Raw genomic sequence first — 12,681 nt, 5'->3', positions numbered from 1 at the left:
AAAAATTGGTATGACTGGGGCGGTCGTATGTGCGAGTGGTCGAGGAGTAGCTGTACATAGAAGACCTCAATTAAAAAAACACACTGTTATATAATTATATGTCACGTTGTATTACCCACATAAGAAAATGTCTTCCACCACAGGGAATGAGTTGCTGTAAAGGAATATCACATGATATATAAGACCTCATCCAAGAAGAAGAACAATATGAATTACAATGTTTTGTAAGCCACACACTACACAATTTCACATCAGGGGATGAGCTGCTGTAAAGAATTAAATGAGTTATGAAACGATCTTAGGAAACCTCTTTATTAAATCACATGATAAGAAATCACAATCATGAAATCACACTAACTACTTTATTCATAACCTATGAAACACTTTGTGCACACTGTCTCATTAAACCGTATAGAAAACAAAAGATAAAGAATAACTGGCAATTCGACATATGGAATACACGGCTACATTGTAACAACAATTGGTATATCTCAAGAGCATTCACCAGATTTCTTGGTCCACTGTATCATAAGGCCCGTTTCCACTTGAGAGCGGACTCTCAATAGTTACTGTCGATAGTTCTCTCATCTGTGTATCCACATGAGCAAACTTCTGCAAGTTTCAGCTGTCAAGAGTCTTCCCGACAGTAGCTATCAGAGAGAACTCTCAGTGGTGTATCCACCTGACTAGAGCTACACTCTATAGTAACTCTCAGTCAGTCGGTAGCAATGGGCGGTAGAGGACGTGGCAGAAAGTTGCTGCAGCAGTAATAGTTATGCTGATGCTGGATAAGAAAAAGTAAAAACAGAAAAGAAGGTGTTGGATAAAGCACTGGGTGGAACGACGAGGTGAACTGGGAGCTAACAACAGACTTGTGAAAGAGTTACAGATAGAAAATGCTCAACAGTTCTGTAATTTCACCAGTATGTCAGCAGTTCAGTATTCAAAGAAATCTTTGGCTTTACATTATAGTATTTCTGTTGTTTCAGTCACTTACACATTTTTGATAATGTGAATAAACAAATACCATACAGTGGTCCCTCGGTTAACGAACACAATTTGTTCCAGAAGGTCGCTCGTTAACCGAAAATTTCGTTAACCGAATCCATTGTTTCAATGGGATATTGGGTAATTGGTTCCAGCTCACCGAAAAGTACATACAAAGTATAAACAAAATGCAGTAAAGTACACTTATTTTGGGGTGTGTATGTAGAAGGTTCCTGGTTGATGATGATGATGATGATGAGAATTAGAAGTGGGGGTGGAGGAGAAGGGAGAAGTGAAGGAAGTGGGGATGGAGGATAAATCACCTTTCAGGGGACCCATGCTCGATGCAGTAATTTCACCAATAAAATTTTAAGTTCACTATGTGTAATTCAAGATTATTTTCTTTAAATCAACACTGCACTGTGCTAAATATTATCAATATGTTAACTTAAGTTCAGAATGACCAATAATTTAAATAATGCAAAAATATTCTAGACACCAACAAAATAGATGCTCTCTCCACTGTTTTCAAAGCCCAACTGACGCCTTGTGACCGATTCACGCATCTGATGGGTGCACAACAAACTAGTTCCCTGTACTGCATATATTATCTATTTGTTAAGTAAATGTTAAAATGACTAATAATTTTAATATAAAACATGCAAAAATATTAAAGAGCACAACGTTATTGATATTTACTCCACTGGAAACGAATGTAAACATAGAACAGATTACTGAATTGGCAGACTAGTCCACAACAAAACAAAACCGAATTGAAGATTCTTATGGAAGGTAATTCGTTAACCGAAATATCGTTAACAGAACCGTTCGTTAACCGAAGGACCACTGTACCTGTTTTCATAAATTGTGGAGTTTTCTAAGAATTTCAGACTTTGTGACATAAATTTTCTTATTTATGTCGGATATGACTTGGGATTCCTTCTCTCTGTTGCGGTAGTCTTCCCTCTTGTGATCCCACAAATTAGGATTCTCTTCATACACAGATATCAATTGAAAAGTCTTCTCCTGAGTCCAGAGCGCCACGCTTCACCTCTCGAGAACACTGTCAGACTGCGAACCTGGTTACTATAGCTGAAAGTTGATGTGACAGTTGCGGGCTACCATGTGTCCACACGATAGCAAACTAGCAGAGAGTAGCCGTCCGACAGAAAACTCAAACTATCTGACAGTTACTCTCAGAGCAATGTCCAATTGATAGTAGCACTCTCGACAGCACTACTCTCGACAGTGGACACGGGCCCATATTGTATTACACTGAAAAGATGTATACCCTGTATACCTTTTTTGCTTACTGTAATCTAATGCAGCAAATGTATCACACAGTGTCTTCCCATAATATACCCAAAATCTAAAGAGAAACTTCTATAAATGTCACGTGTTATGACTCAAAACTTACAGGTTTCTCAATTATGTTTTTACAGTACAGATAGTATTCCTTGTTTAATGATTGTTTACTTAGTGATTTAAAAACACCCTTTGTTGTTTAACGATCTGCAATTTTCGGTTTAACGATCTTCGACTCAATGAAAAAAATTCGGGAAGGAAGTCGGAAAAACTGGAGATTCTGTGCTCCAAGTGTGCATCATTACAATAAAGTAATGTGGCTTAGAAAGAAAGAAAATACTGAACTTTATACAGTACAGTACAGTATTTTATAGTTTTATAGTATACTGCACAGTATACTGTACTATAAAACTATAAAATGAAGAGCATGGGTGTGTGTACAGGTAGTCCCTGACTTACGACTGCCTCAACTTACGTCCATCGGTACTTACAACCTGCTCTGACCTTACGACCGTCGGGACATACGACCGCCGCAGTCGTGACCCAATTTTTTTTTTTTTTTTAAGTGATGAATTCCTTACGAATTTTTCCCAACATGTTTTCACCTGCATTTGGCTGCCCACCAGCTGCAGTATTAGTCCGGCAATACAGTAATCGGTTTTAGGGCTTAAATTCCTTGCCATTTTAGTAAATATCAAGAAGGTTGTACGATTCAATAATTTTAAAAGTTTTATATTATATTTTTTAGTCATTTTAACAATTATTGAACATAATTGAAGTACAGGAAACTAGTTTTTTGCACGCCAAACAGTCACTCAACACACCAAGCTTGGCGTCAGTTTGTTTACCAGTTCAGAGGAAGGAATATTTTGTTTGAGACTCTTCAACATAAATGCTTTTTTTCTGTGTTTCCAGTCAAATTATTGGTAATTTTGAAATATATTTTACATATTGATAATATATAGCGCAGTGCAGTGTTGATTTAAAGAAAATAATCTTGAATTACACCAATTGAACTAAAATTTTATGGGTGAAATGGCGGCATGGGGTGACTTCTCTTCCACCCCAATGCCATCTCTTCTCCCTTCTCCTCCACCCCCATTCTAATTGCCATCATCATCATCATCAACAACCAGGAGCCTTCTACATGCACACCTCAAAGTAAGTGTACTTTCCTGCATTTATTTTTAGTTTGTATGTAATTTTCGGTGAGCTGGAACCAATTACCCAAAAACCCATTGAAACAATGGTTTCGGTTAACAAATTTTTTGGTTAACGAGCAACCTTCTAGAACGAATTGTGCTCGTTAACCGAGGGACCACTGTACTGTAGTTCTATATACTATTTTCTATAAAAATGGCAATGATTTTCTGTATATTTAACTTTTTTCATGGGGCAAAGGGAGGCTGGGGAACATAATTCTCGTATTTTTTCTATTTCTGTTGGGGAAAATTGATCCGCTTAATGTTGTTTTGCATAACGTCGAATTTTCAGGAACGTAACCCCAACGTTAAGCAAGGATGCCCTGTACAGCAACATTTATGTGAGAAATATATTATAAAAAATAATACCTGGATCATAACTTTAACTATACTGTACTCAGTTCACATAAGCTTTGCAACAAGGGCCTAGAGCAAATTTTACCAATGCAACTGATTGTCTAGAGAGGAATGAAGTACATTGGATTAATCTAGAGCTCATTATTTGTTTTCTTTATATTCTGCAATTGCAAATAATATTCACAATTAGCGTTGACTTAGATGATCTCTGAAGCTGGGGAAGTAAAAATAAGCATGTGAAACACACTGATGACATAGATATCCTAGAGTGAAAAAGAAAAAGTTAAAAACAATCAGAGATGCCCAACTATATCACCATCCTCCCATGCATATTCACCCAGCATGATTCAACCAATCACAGGCTCTTTTTATTTGGCACAGCTGCAGGCTTGGCGTGAAAAGAGCATAATAACATTAAATTTATGGTATACAGTATACCATACTAATAATCATTGCACAGTAGCAGCAAGACTATATTGTACATTCCTGAACATATTCACCCAAATTTTATCTGATTTCTTCCAATAAAACAAGATAATTTTGCCTCCTGAATGATTCCTGCCACCTCTACAGTAAGAATATTGTGATAATATCTCAGTTTCTTACCTTAAATTATTGTATCCACTTGCATACTGGACTTGAGGAGTAGTTATATATGAGAAGCAAAATTATTGCTTGTAGGTTGAAAGGCAGCTCTCTGGGGATTTTGAAAAAATAGAACTTAATTTTCTTGTAAAAAATATAGTACAGTGTATTAGCCTTTTCTTATTAATACCACCAGAGGTAACATTTACTAGAACATAATAGAACCAAACCTAACCAACCAAAGAAACCTACCTAACCTTACCTAACTTCCTAGCTGGGGGCTCTGTCTCCCGGACCCCCCGCCATATTAAACAAAAAGTACTTATTTAGATATCTGGCACCAATGAAAGCAACTTTGTTGAAGCGTCATGTGGTAATTTTACGTTTTTTGTCGACACGAGAGTACAACCGGACCGAGCGCGTCAGTTGTAAAAAAAAATAAGAGATGACAGCATACTGTATTGTGACAGCTGATTTTTTGGAGGAGTGTTTACGGTAAATATTTAATTTCTTCACGTACAGGGCCTGTAGAGACATAATTTTAGTGTAATGTGATCAGTTTTTCACTGAGTTTTACCCTGCAATTTCCCTCATCCTTCATGTCCTGCCCACTGCAGGTGATTTATGATTGTAGATAGAAAAAATTTAATTATTGCAATACATTTTTTTTCACCTTTTAAAATACTTACTTTAGTGATATGGACATCAGTGGAAAAATTGGTAACTATTGACGACTACACCGTTCACCGAGTTTTCATAGAAAACAATTTTAAAAATGCTGCAATTTCACTGTGTTTTATAGTGGACACTGTTGTAGCTAAGGCAAATGTGTTAAAAAGTGTTTATTTGAAAGTTCAACCTAACTTAACCAAACCTAACCTCACCTAATCTAACCTAACCTTAAACTAAACTAACCTAACCAAACCTAAAAAAATTTAATTATCATCACATCAAAACTCACTGATGAAAATATAGTATGAATATAAACATCAAAACAAATAACGTGTCGGCGGAGTAGTCGTCAATATTAGCCAATGAATGAAATCGAACAACTCCTTCTGGTGGTAGTGTTGTTCTCAGAAATTACCAAAATCTCAAATACATTATCACACAAAATACCATTTCTCATCACTTATGAGATTCACTTGAGGTAAGAAAGCATAGTGGTACTATAGCATGTAGTCTACAAAGATATTTTTAATCTAACCTAACCAAACCTAATCTGACCTGACCTGACTGGTAATATTGTAGTATACAGCAACCAGAGAATTCGGGAAATTCACTACACTCAATCAATAGAACTATTTTTTCTATGATCATTTTCTTATATTACACTTCTGTCATAAATTGATAATAAGGAAGTTATTGAATTTTTTAAAATAAAATCAAGAGCACCTGTTGTCCCTAAGCTGTTGCTTAAATTGTGTATGTTCGCTTCCCTCCCGCGTATGTGCAGGAGGGAAGGTATTGAGTATTTAGCAAGATATCTCTTCATAAAGAAATATACCAGGAAGTTGCACCACGCCTTCTTCCAAGTTGCTCTCCTGTACCCTTCACAATCGGAGCGAGAACATAGGAACCCACGACACATTCTGGTCCCTGACTCAGACTCCGACCCTAACTCGGAGTAAGGTAATAAAAACTATAACGGCTATTTATATTCTTGTGGAGGCTGACCACGTGACTCTGGGTTATTACATAACGTCTGGGGGTCCGGGGGCAAATCCACCGGCTAGGGCCACCGGAGGTCTGCCCCTGGCTAGGGGGTTAGGTAAGGTTTAGTTTGGTTATATTGCATTAGTTAACAAGCACCGAGAATTCAGAACACGCAATCGATAGAACTATTATTTCTACTATTTTTTCGTAAAGACAGAATTTCTGTTGTCCAATGTGTTCTTCTGATATTTTCTTGTTGCGATTCGGACAATTTTGGAATTCGCTTCTACCACAAACCACTCGTTTTGGCTCTTCCCCACCCAGAACCCCGAATTCCAACACTTTCTCCCATTATTGTTAGAGGGAGAGGGGGGGCTAAATCCAAAATGAGTGATTTCCGATAAAAACAAATGTCAGATTTGAACCATAAATAATCATCAGAATTTTTTTTATCAGATTCTTTGGTTGCTGTAATCTGCAATTTTACTACCTAACCACCCTAAATACCTTGTAGACCGCACGCTATAGTACCACCGAAAGCATTTGTCTTCTAAAGAAAAAATTCCATGGGTTCCTGGTTAACATGGAATACTGTCATCAAGTATTATTGAATATCATTTCAAGTTCTTGCCAGAAAGTGTATGGCAGCCTCGGCTTGGCACTTCCAAATTAAATCATATAAAACTGGGTCTGACTTAAGCAGGAACAGACCACTAAGTACAACCAAACTTAGTAAGTACTTTCTGTAAATCAGAGTTCAGTGATTGTTTGTTTTCATTTGTCAAAGTGGAAATCTTGTCACAAAGTTAAAGGTAAGTTTTACCTTATAAATTTTCCAAAAAGCCACTTTTGAGGGATTTCTTTCCCTTCATTTGGTCAATTTTCACTTATGCACTGGTCTTTGTTTGGATATTAAAAGTAAGTCTTTCCGATTTTATTTTATGAGTTTCGAACAAATTTGATATTCACTTCCGCAGGAAATCAATAGATTTTGAGATCCCTACCTCCCCCCCACCCTACCCATCAATCTTAACGATTTTTTTTCCGAATAAATCACATATATAATAAACCAACACACCAACCAAACCAAACCTAACCTAACCTTACCTAACCTAACCTAACTTGACCTAACCTAACACTATTTTTCTGATGAAACTCTGCAAATGACATAAAATAATCTCTATCACAAAGTCGGCACAGCTTTTTCCACCTGTTCAGTCATATCTGGTTATTCTAGAACTGAAAAATTAAATCTCCGCTCCTGACGCACCCACGCATTGTTCAATGGCTAAAACAAAAAACTCTTGCCCAATTATGTCTCCTATCGCTATAGCCAGTAAGAAACTCTCACACCATCCCCCGCACATGCGCTGTAGACGCTTAAGAAGCTGACACTACCCGGGGGAACTCAAAGAAGATCTACAAAACAAGAGCGAGGCTAAATCTCAGAAGACACTCGTTCACGAGTAGGGTTGTCAACAACTGGAATAGTTCACCTGAGTGGGTAGTGAATATGGAGACGGTGGAAAAGTTTGAAGCAAAATTAGATAAATACTGGAAAAATCAACAACACGTATATAATTTTAGGGCACAATTATCCACCACACGCAGCCACCGTCTGAGTAGAGAAGAGGCTATTGAGCTGGAGTCACAGGCGTGAGCCTCTTCCAGAAGATCATCTGTGAGTATCTGTGAGTAACACGGAGGTAAGGAGCACTGCGTGATGGGTGGTCAGACCTTCTCTGTGAAACGTAAACAACAAATGGCGACACTTGTGACTAACCAAATCTAATAATATTGAAAATTAATATCTCGGTTATCCTTAATTTCCGGCGGAAATATCACAGAGGAAAGGGGTCTTAGAATTATCTAAACAATACGAAAAATATATTAATAACAGCGAGAGAAATACCGGTTCAACATCAAAAATTCACCCTTCATTGAAATAGTAATCTCCACAACAAAATTCACACAAGAATATAAGTGTTAAGAAACAGACATTCGAGCCTTAAGTCAAGTATTACTTTACAGTTCTAATTGCCTTGTAGAAATAATTAATAGGCTGGTAAACAAAACGCAGACTAAGGGGGAGTTGCCCATAAACATCGCCAGAGCAGTAGCCTTTGGCCATTAACGTTTACCAAACATAATCTGCGGTCACCACCCCCCTTTAACTTAACAACTATATGACTGAATATATTACCCGTTAATCCTGTTCCTCCACAGAGAACTTATACCTTAATGTTGATATTTGTCTGTGGCCATCTCTTGGTGCAGTGTTTACTTAGTGTATCCTGACAGTCAGCTGACTGGCTCAGCTGCCGACCAGTTGCTGCAGTTAACTGTGTTTTGATTGGTTCTCGTGCCCAAAGTCGATTTCTTATTGGTGAACAGGTCCGTGTTTGGTCTACACATGTGGTCGCCAGACACAACTAGTGAACATCTTCCAACACATTTCTAGGAACCCCTGATAGTGTCACTACAATAGTTATACAAGTTAACTATTGATTCAGCATGTATAAAACAATCCTGTACAGGCGCCCACAGTCTGACAGTCTATTACTGTATGTAGATTATATGCATTACCCTTTAAAAGATAAACTATATTAAAGCTCAATTATATACTGTAGTACTCCATTGTTCTGAAAACTTCTAAATATTTACCAATATCAGAATGACTACTTTGTAATACAATCATAAAATATTCAAGCTTTCCTCAGTTTTTCAGACCACTGAATCTCCTATCCACAAAAGGCTGTCGAAACCATAGTAAAGACTACAGTATATGTCTAAAATTAGTTAGTACAAATACAGTCGGCTACCATTCTATGTACATTTAGTACTGTTGTTTACAAATATAATTAAGACGAATACATAAAGGTTAATATATTGTATTACGACTGCCGGGATACCACAGCATGGTGTACACCACGGCTGAACTTGCAATTGGCCTATAGGACTAACCTGCCAGGGCTGCATAGCGCCGATGCGGCCGCATCATCTCACACCCAGAAAATGCCTCAAATTCCACCCCAGGGGTCCATGACAAAAACCCCACCAGACAAAAACCCCTAGGACAAAAACTCCACCTCTACCGGACAAAAACCCCTTCTCTACTGGAACCGAACCGAACCTAACCTAACCTAACGTTAAATGAAATTTGTATGAAAAAGAGAAACAAGCTATCTAGCTTCCGACTGTATTCAAAGACTGTTTAAGGAAAACTGAATTAGTGTACAAGTGAACAAGGTTTTTTACAGTTCACCTCATGGTACCAAGCGTCATTAAACAGACCTGAGAGACCAGAGATTGTGAGGTCACGGGTCCCCTGAGGTCCCAAAAAGTGAGGACAGTAATGGTAAGATCTCATATATCAAAGTGGATTTGTAAGAAAATTATTGAAAACTTGAAACAAAATCTGTTTTATTTTTTACTATGGGGTTTTTGTCCGGTAGGGGATGGGGATTTTGTCCGGGGTTTTTGTCCTTGGGGATTTCGTATGGTGGGGTTTTTGTCCGTATCCCCACCATATCATACTAAGTTCTTTCTGTTTAATATACCGGGAAAGTTGGGTAAATTTGTTTGGTTTGGTTGCTTATGTCTGTTCTTCATACCCACAAATGTTAAATAGCATTTATTTTAAAAATATATATTTTTTAACATTTTCACAAACTACAACAGTCTCCACTATAATGGTGACCGGATAAAACCCCAACGGACAAAACCCCAGTCTCATATATAAAATATAAAATAAAACACTTTTATGTCTAGGTTAGGTTAGGTTTGTGTTGACAAATGACAACCCTTTGGGGTTTTGTCATGTAACCACTATATAATTACCTACATAAATTATGTACATTGTATAGCTAATGAAATGCCCATGTGCATGTAAGTTTTTCCTTGCCTAAAAATGGATGTAATGTAAAACAAACACATCACTTATGAAATAATAGTGGACCCTTAAACAGCCGAACCAAATCTTATCTTCATCTAATCTAATCTAACCTAACTTAACTTAACTTAACCTAACCTAACCTAACCAAAACAAGCTTAATGTATTTTTTCTTTTATATTTTTTGCCACTGATTGGTTCATTAGCCACTTGGGTGGTCAGTCACATCTCAGCTACACACTGTTGACAAATACTGGGCATGCACTCTTTCCTGAATACAGTATATAGGAACCTGCTCCAGTGTTGGTTAAGTCTGACCTTGAAAGAGCTCACACTCGGTGCCGTCACAACGCTCTCTGGCAGATTGTTCACAACTCTCACTCTGAAAAAGTTTGTCCCCCACAGTTTTCTGGACTTGTGGCTTCTTAAACCTTGAGCTGTGACCCCTCATGGGACTGATGTCCGCCAGCTCCAAGTATGGATACTCGACTGAGTAGTCCCCCCCCCCCGAGATGTTTATACACTTCAATTAGGTAGCCAATCTGTAATTTAAGCTAGGTAGTTGCAGGCGTTCCAATCTCTCTGTGTAGCTGAGGTTCCGTTGAGCAGGCACCAGTCTGGTGGCCCTCCTTTGGACATTTTCAATCAATTGACAGTCTCTAGCATACCTCGGGGACCAGACGGGGAAGCACTTCACTCTTGAAGATCGTGATGAGCGATGGACCATCCAGATAACTAAACAACCTTCTTATAAGACCTACTAGTTTTGTTGTTTGATTCACCTTCTTCTCAACATACTCACCTACTGTAGGTCCTTTTCACATTCGGTCTCAATTAATGCAGTCTCTTCGTTCTGTTGGGACATGTGATATGCCTCATTACTGTTGGTGTGACCCAGGTGCATCCAGGTTTGAGAGATTCCAGCTTACGGAGATATTACTGTACAGTATTTCTCTGAAAATACAATTATGAATTCTGAAGAATGTATTTGAAAATGAAATTAAAATCCATGGACCAGGGCATTAGAAACTTGTGCACTCTGGTACAAACAAACCACTATAGAGGTGTACTAGACAGGTTTTCTCAAAGATACTTATCAATGAAAATTAGAAAAAGTTAGACACCCCAATTACAATAGATATGCAGAACTGTATAGTAAATCCTAGCATGTAACAGCATATTATTTGAGAGAATTTCAGAAATATCTGACCTTACTCTACCACTGCACCCAATTTAGAATGGAATGAACTGACAGTCTTTTACAAATCAAAATTGAGGGCAGTATGCTCACTGCAAGTTGCACTACTCTTTACTTGTTTGAGAGCTTTCATTATTGCTTCAGATATAACCATGGAATGTAACTCTGTATTGCTAGTTTTCATATAATATACTGCATGCATGAGAACATGTATGGTTTAATTTTTTAAAGTTTCTGTTATGTGGTTTAATATAATTTACACATTAGACAGTTGAGGCAAAGCACTGATGACACCTGCCAGTGATCTGGTTTGAGTTTGGAAGCATTGTCAGGCTCTAAACAGGGTGATTCAGCAAAGAGTACATGAAATCCTTGGATAATTCTAAACCACAATGTTTCTTTGGTAAAATGTCAGATTCTGCATAGTTTCCATGTTACAATACATTTAAGATGTTGTATTAATGAGAGTGAATTTGGTGTGAAACCCCCATGGGTTTTTGTAATTATATATTCACAGATGTCTTATGTACAGCAGTACAGCATGATGCAGATGGTTGACACAGGTGCAATGAGACTGGGACCATATACGACCGAATGAGATAAAGGCAGTTACAGTGGGGAGGGGGTGTCACTTCAAATTTACTCTCATTAATACAACATCTTAAATGTATTGTAATATGAAAACTGCAGAATCTGACATTTTACCATAGAGACATTGTGCTTTAGAATTATCCAAGGATATCATCCTCCAATTTAATGTACTCTTTGCTGAATCACCCTGTTTAGAGCCTGACAATGCTTCCAAACTCAAACCAGAGGGTCTGTAACGAAAGCTTCTTAGTAACAATGTAACAGTATAACACAGTAATGGGGTGGACATAACATCTCTACCTTTACCAACTGTGTATCTGTTGAGGTGACTGTTACCATGAATATAATAGTTATTTGTGAAACTGCCATATATGTAACAACCTTCCTGGGTTGTCACCACTTGTAACAATCGCTTGTGAAGCACATTACCATATATTTTAAACATACTAAAATATAGATAAAAGTTTATTGGATCTTCTGTAGTGAAATCCAATACAGTATGTTCCTTTTGTTTGTATTTATTATAAAAGGTTTCTATATATACTTTCAAAAAGGATTATCACCATAACTTAATCACTGTAGCTATGAGTGTTAAATGAGGACGGAGGCTATCTTAAATTGCTCTGCTAAGTATGTCCTTTTGATGTGAGAGTTGAGTGAGAATGAGTAGGGACCCGTCAAGGGAGAACGGAAATATATCCGACGTCCTCCCTCGAGGGAAGATGGAACCATCAACGATGGCTCTGAATAACGTCGTCCTCTAGTCAGGGTTATCAAACTACTGCCTGCAATAGGTGGCCAGGGAGCCAGCTACTTATTTCTTAGCTCAGCACAAAGTGACACAACTTCCCGTGGGCACACCTTATCACATGCTGTAAACATGATACCTCACAGCTAGTGGGAAGTTA

General features: G+C 37.8%; 1 protein-coding gene across 4 annotated transcripts in view; it reads right to left on the bottom strand.

The window, feature by feature from the left end:
* LOC121860346 (sorting nexin-13-like) overlaps positions 1-8,415 on the bottom strand; it is a 65,199-nt gene extending 56,784 nt beyond the window's left edge. For 2 of the 4 annotated variants that reach the window (XM_042357427.1, XM_042357429.1), the window contains exons 1-2: positions 8,296-8,415; positions 4,458-4,548 (exon numbers count right to left, since the gene is read on the bottom strand). The gene's annotated coding sequence lies outside the window, so the exon portion shown is untranslated. The remainder of the gene's footprint in view (positions 1-4,457; positions 4,549-8,295) is intronic. The other 2 variants (XM_042357426.1, XM_042357428.1) reach the window with 1 other exon arrangement.
* Between the last annotated feature and the right edge of the window lie 4,266 nt (positions 8,416-12,681).

The sequence above is a fragment of the Homarus americanus genome, unplaced genomic scaffold, assembly GCF_018991925.1.
Source record: "Homarus americanus isolate GMGI-L3 unplaced genomic scaffold, GMGI_Hamer_2.0 scaffold48088, whole genome shotgun sequence".
In the NCBI taxonomy this organism is placed as follows: domain Eukaryota; kingdom Metazoa; phylum Arthropoda; class Malacostraca; order Decapoda; family Nephropidae; genus Homarus; species Homarus americanus.
This window is presented reverse-complemented; position numbering and strand designations above follow the sequence as displayed.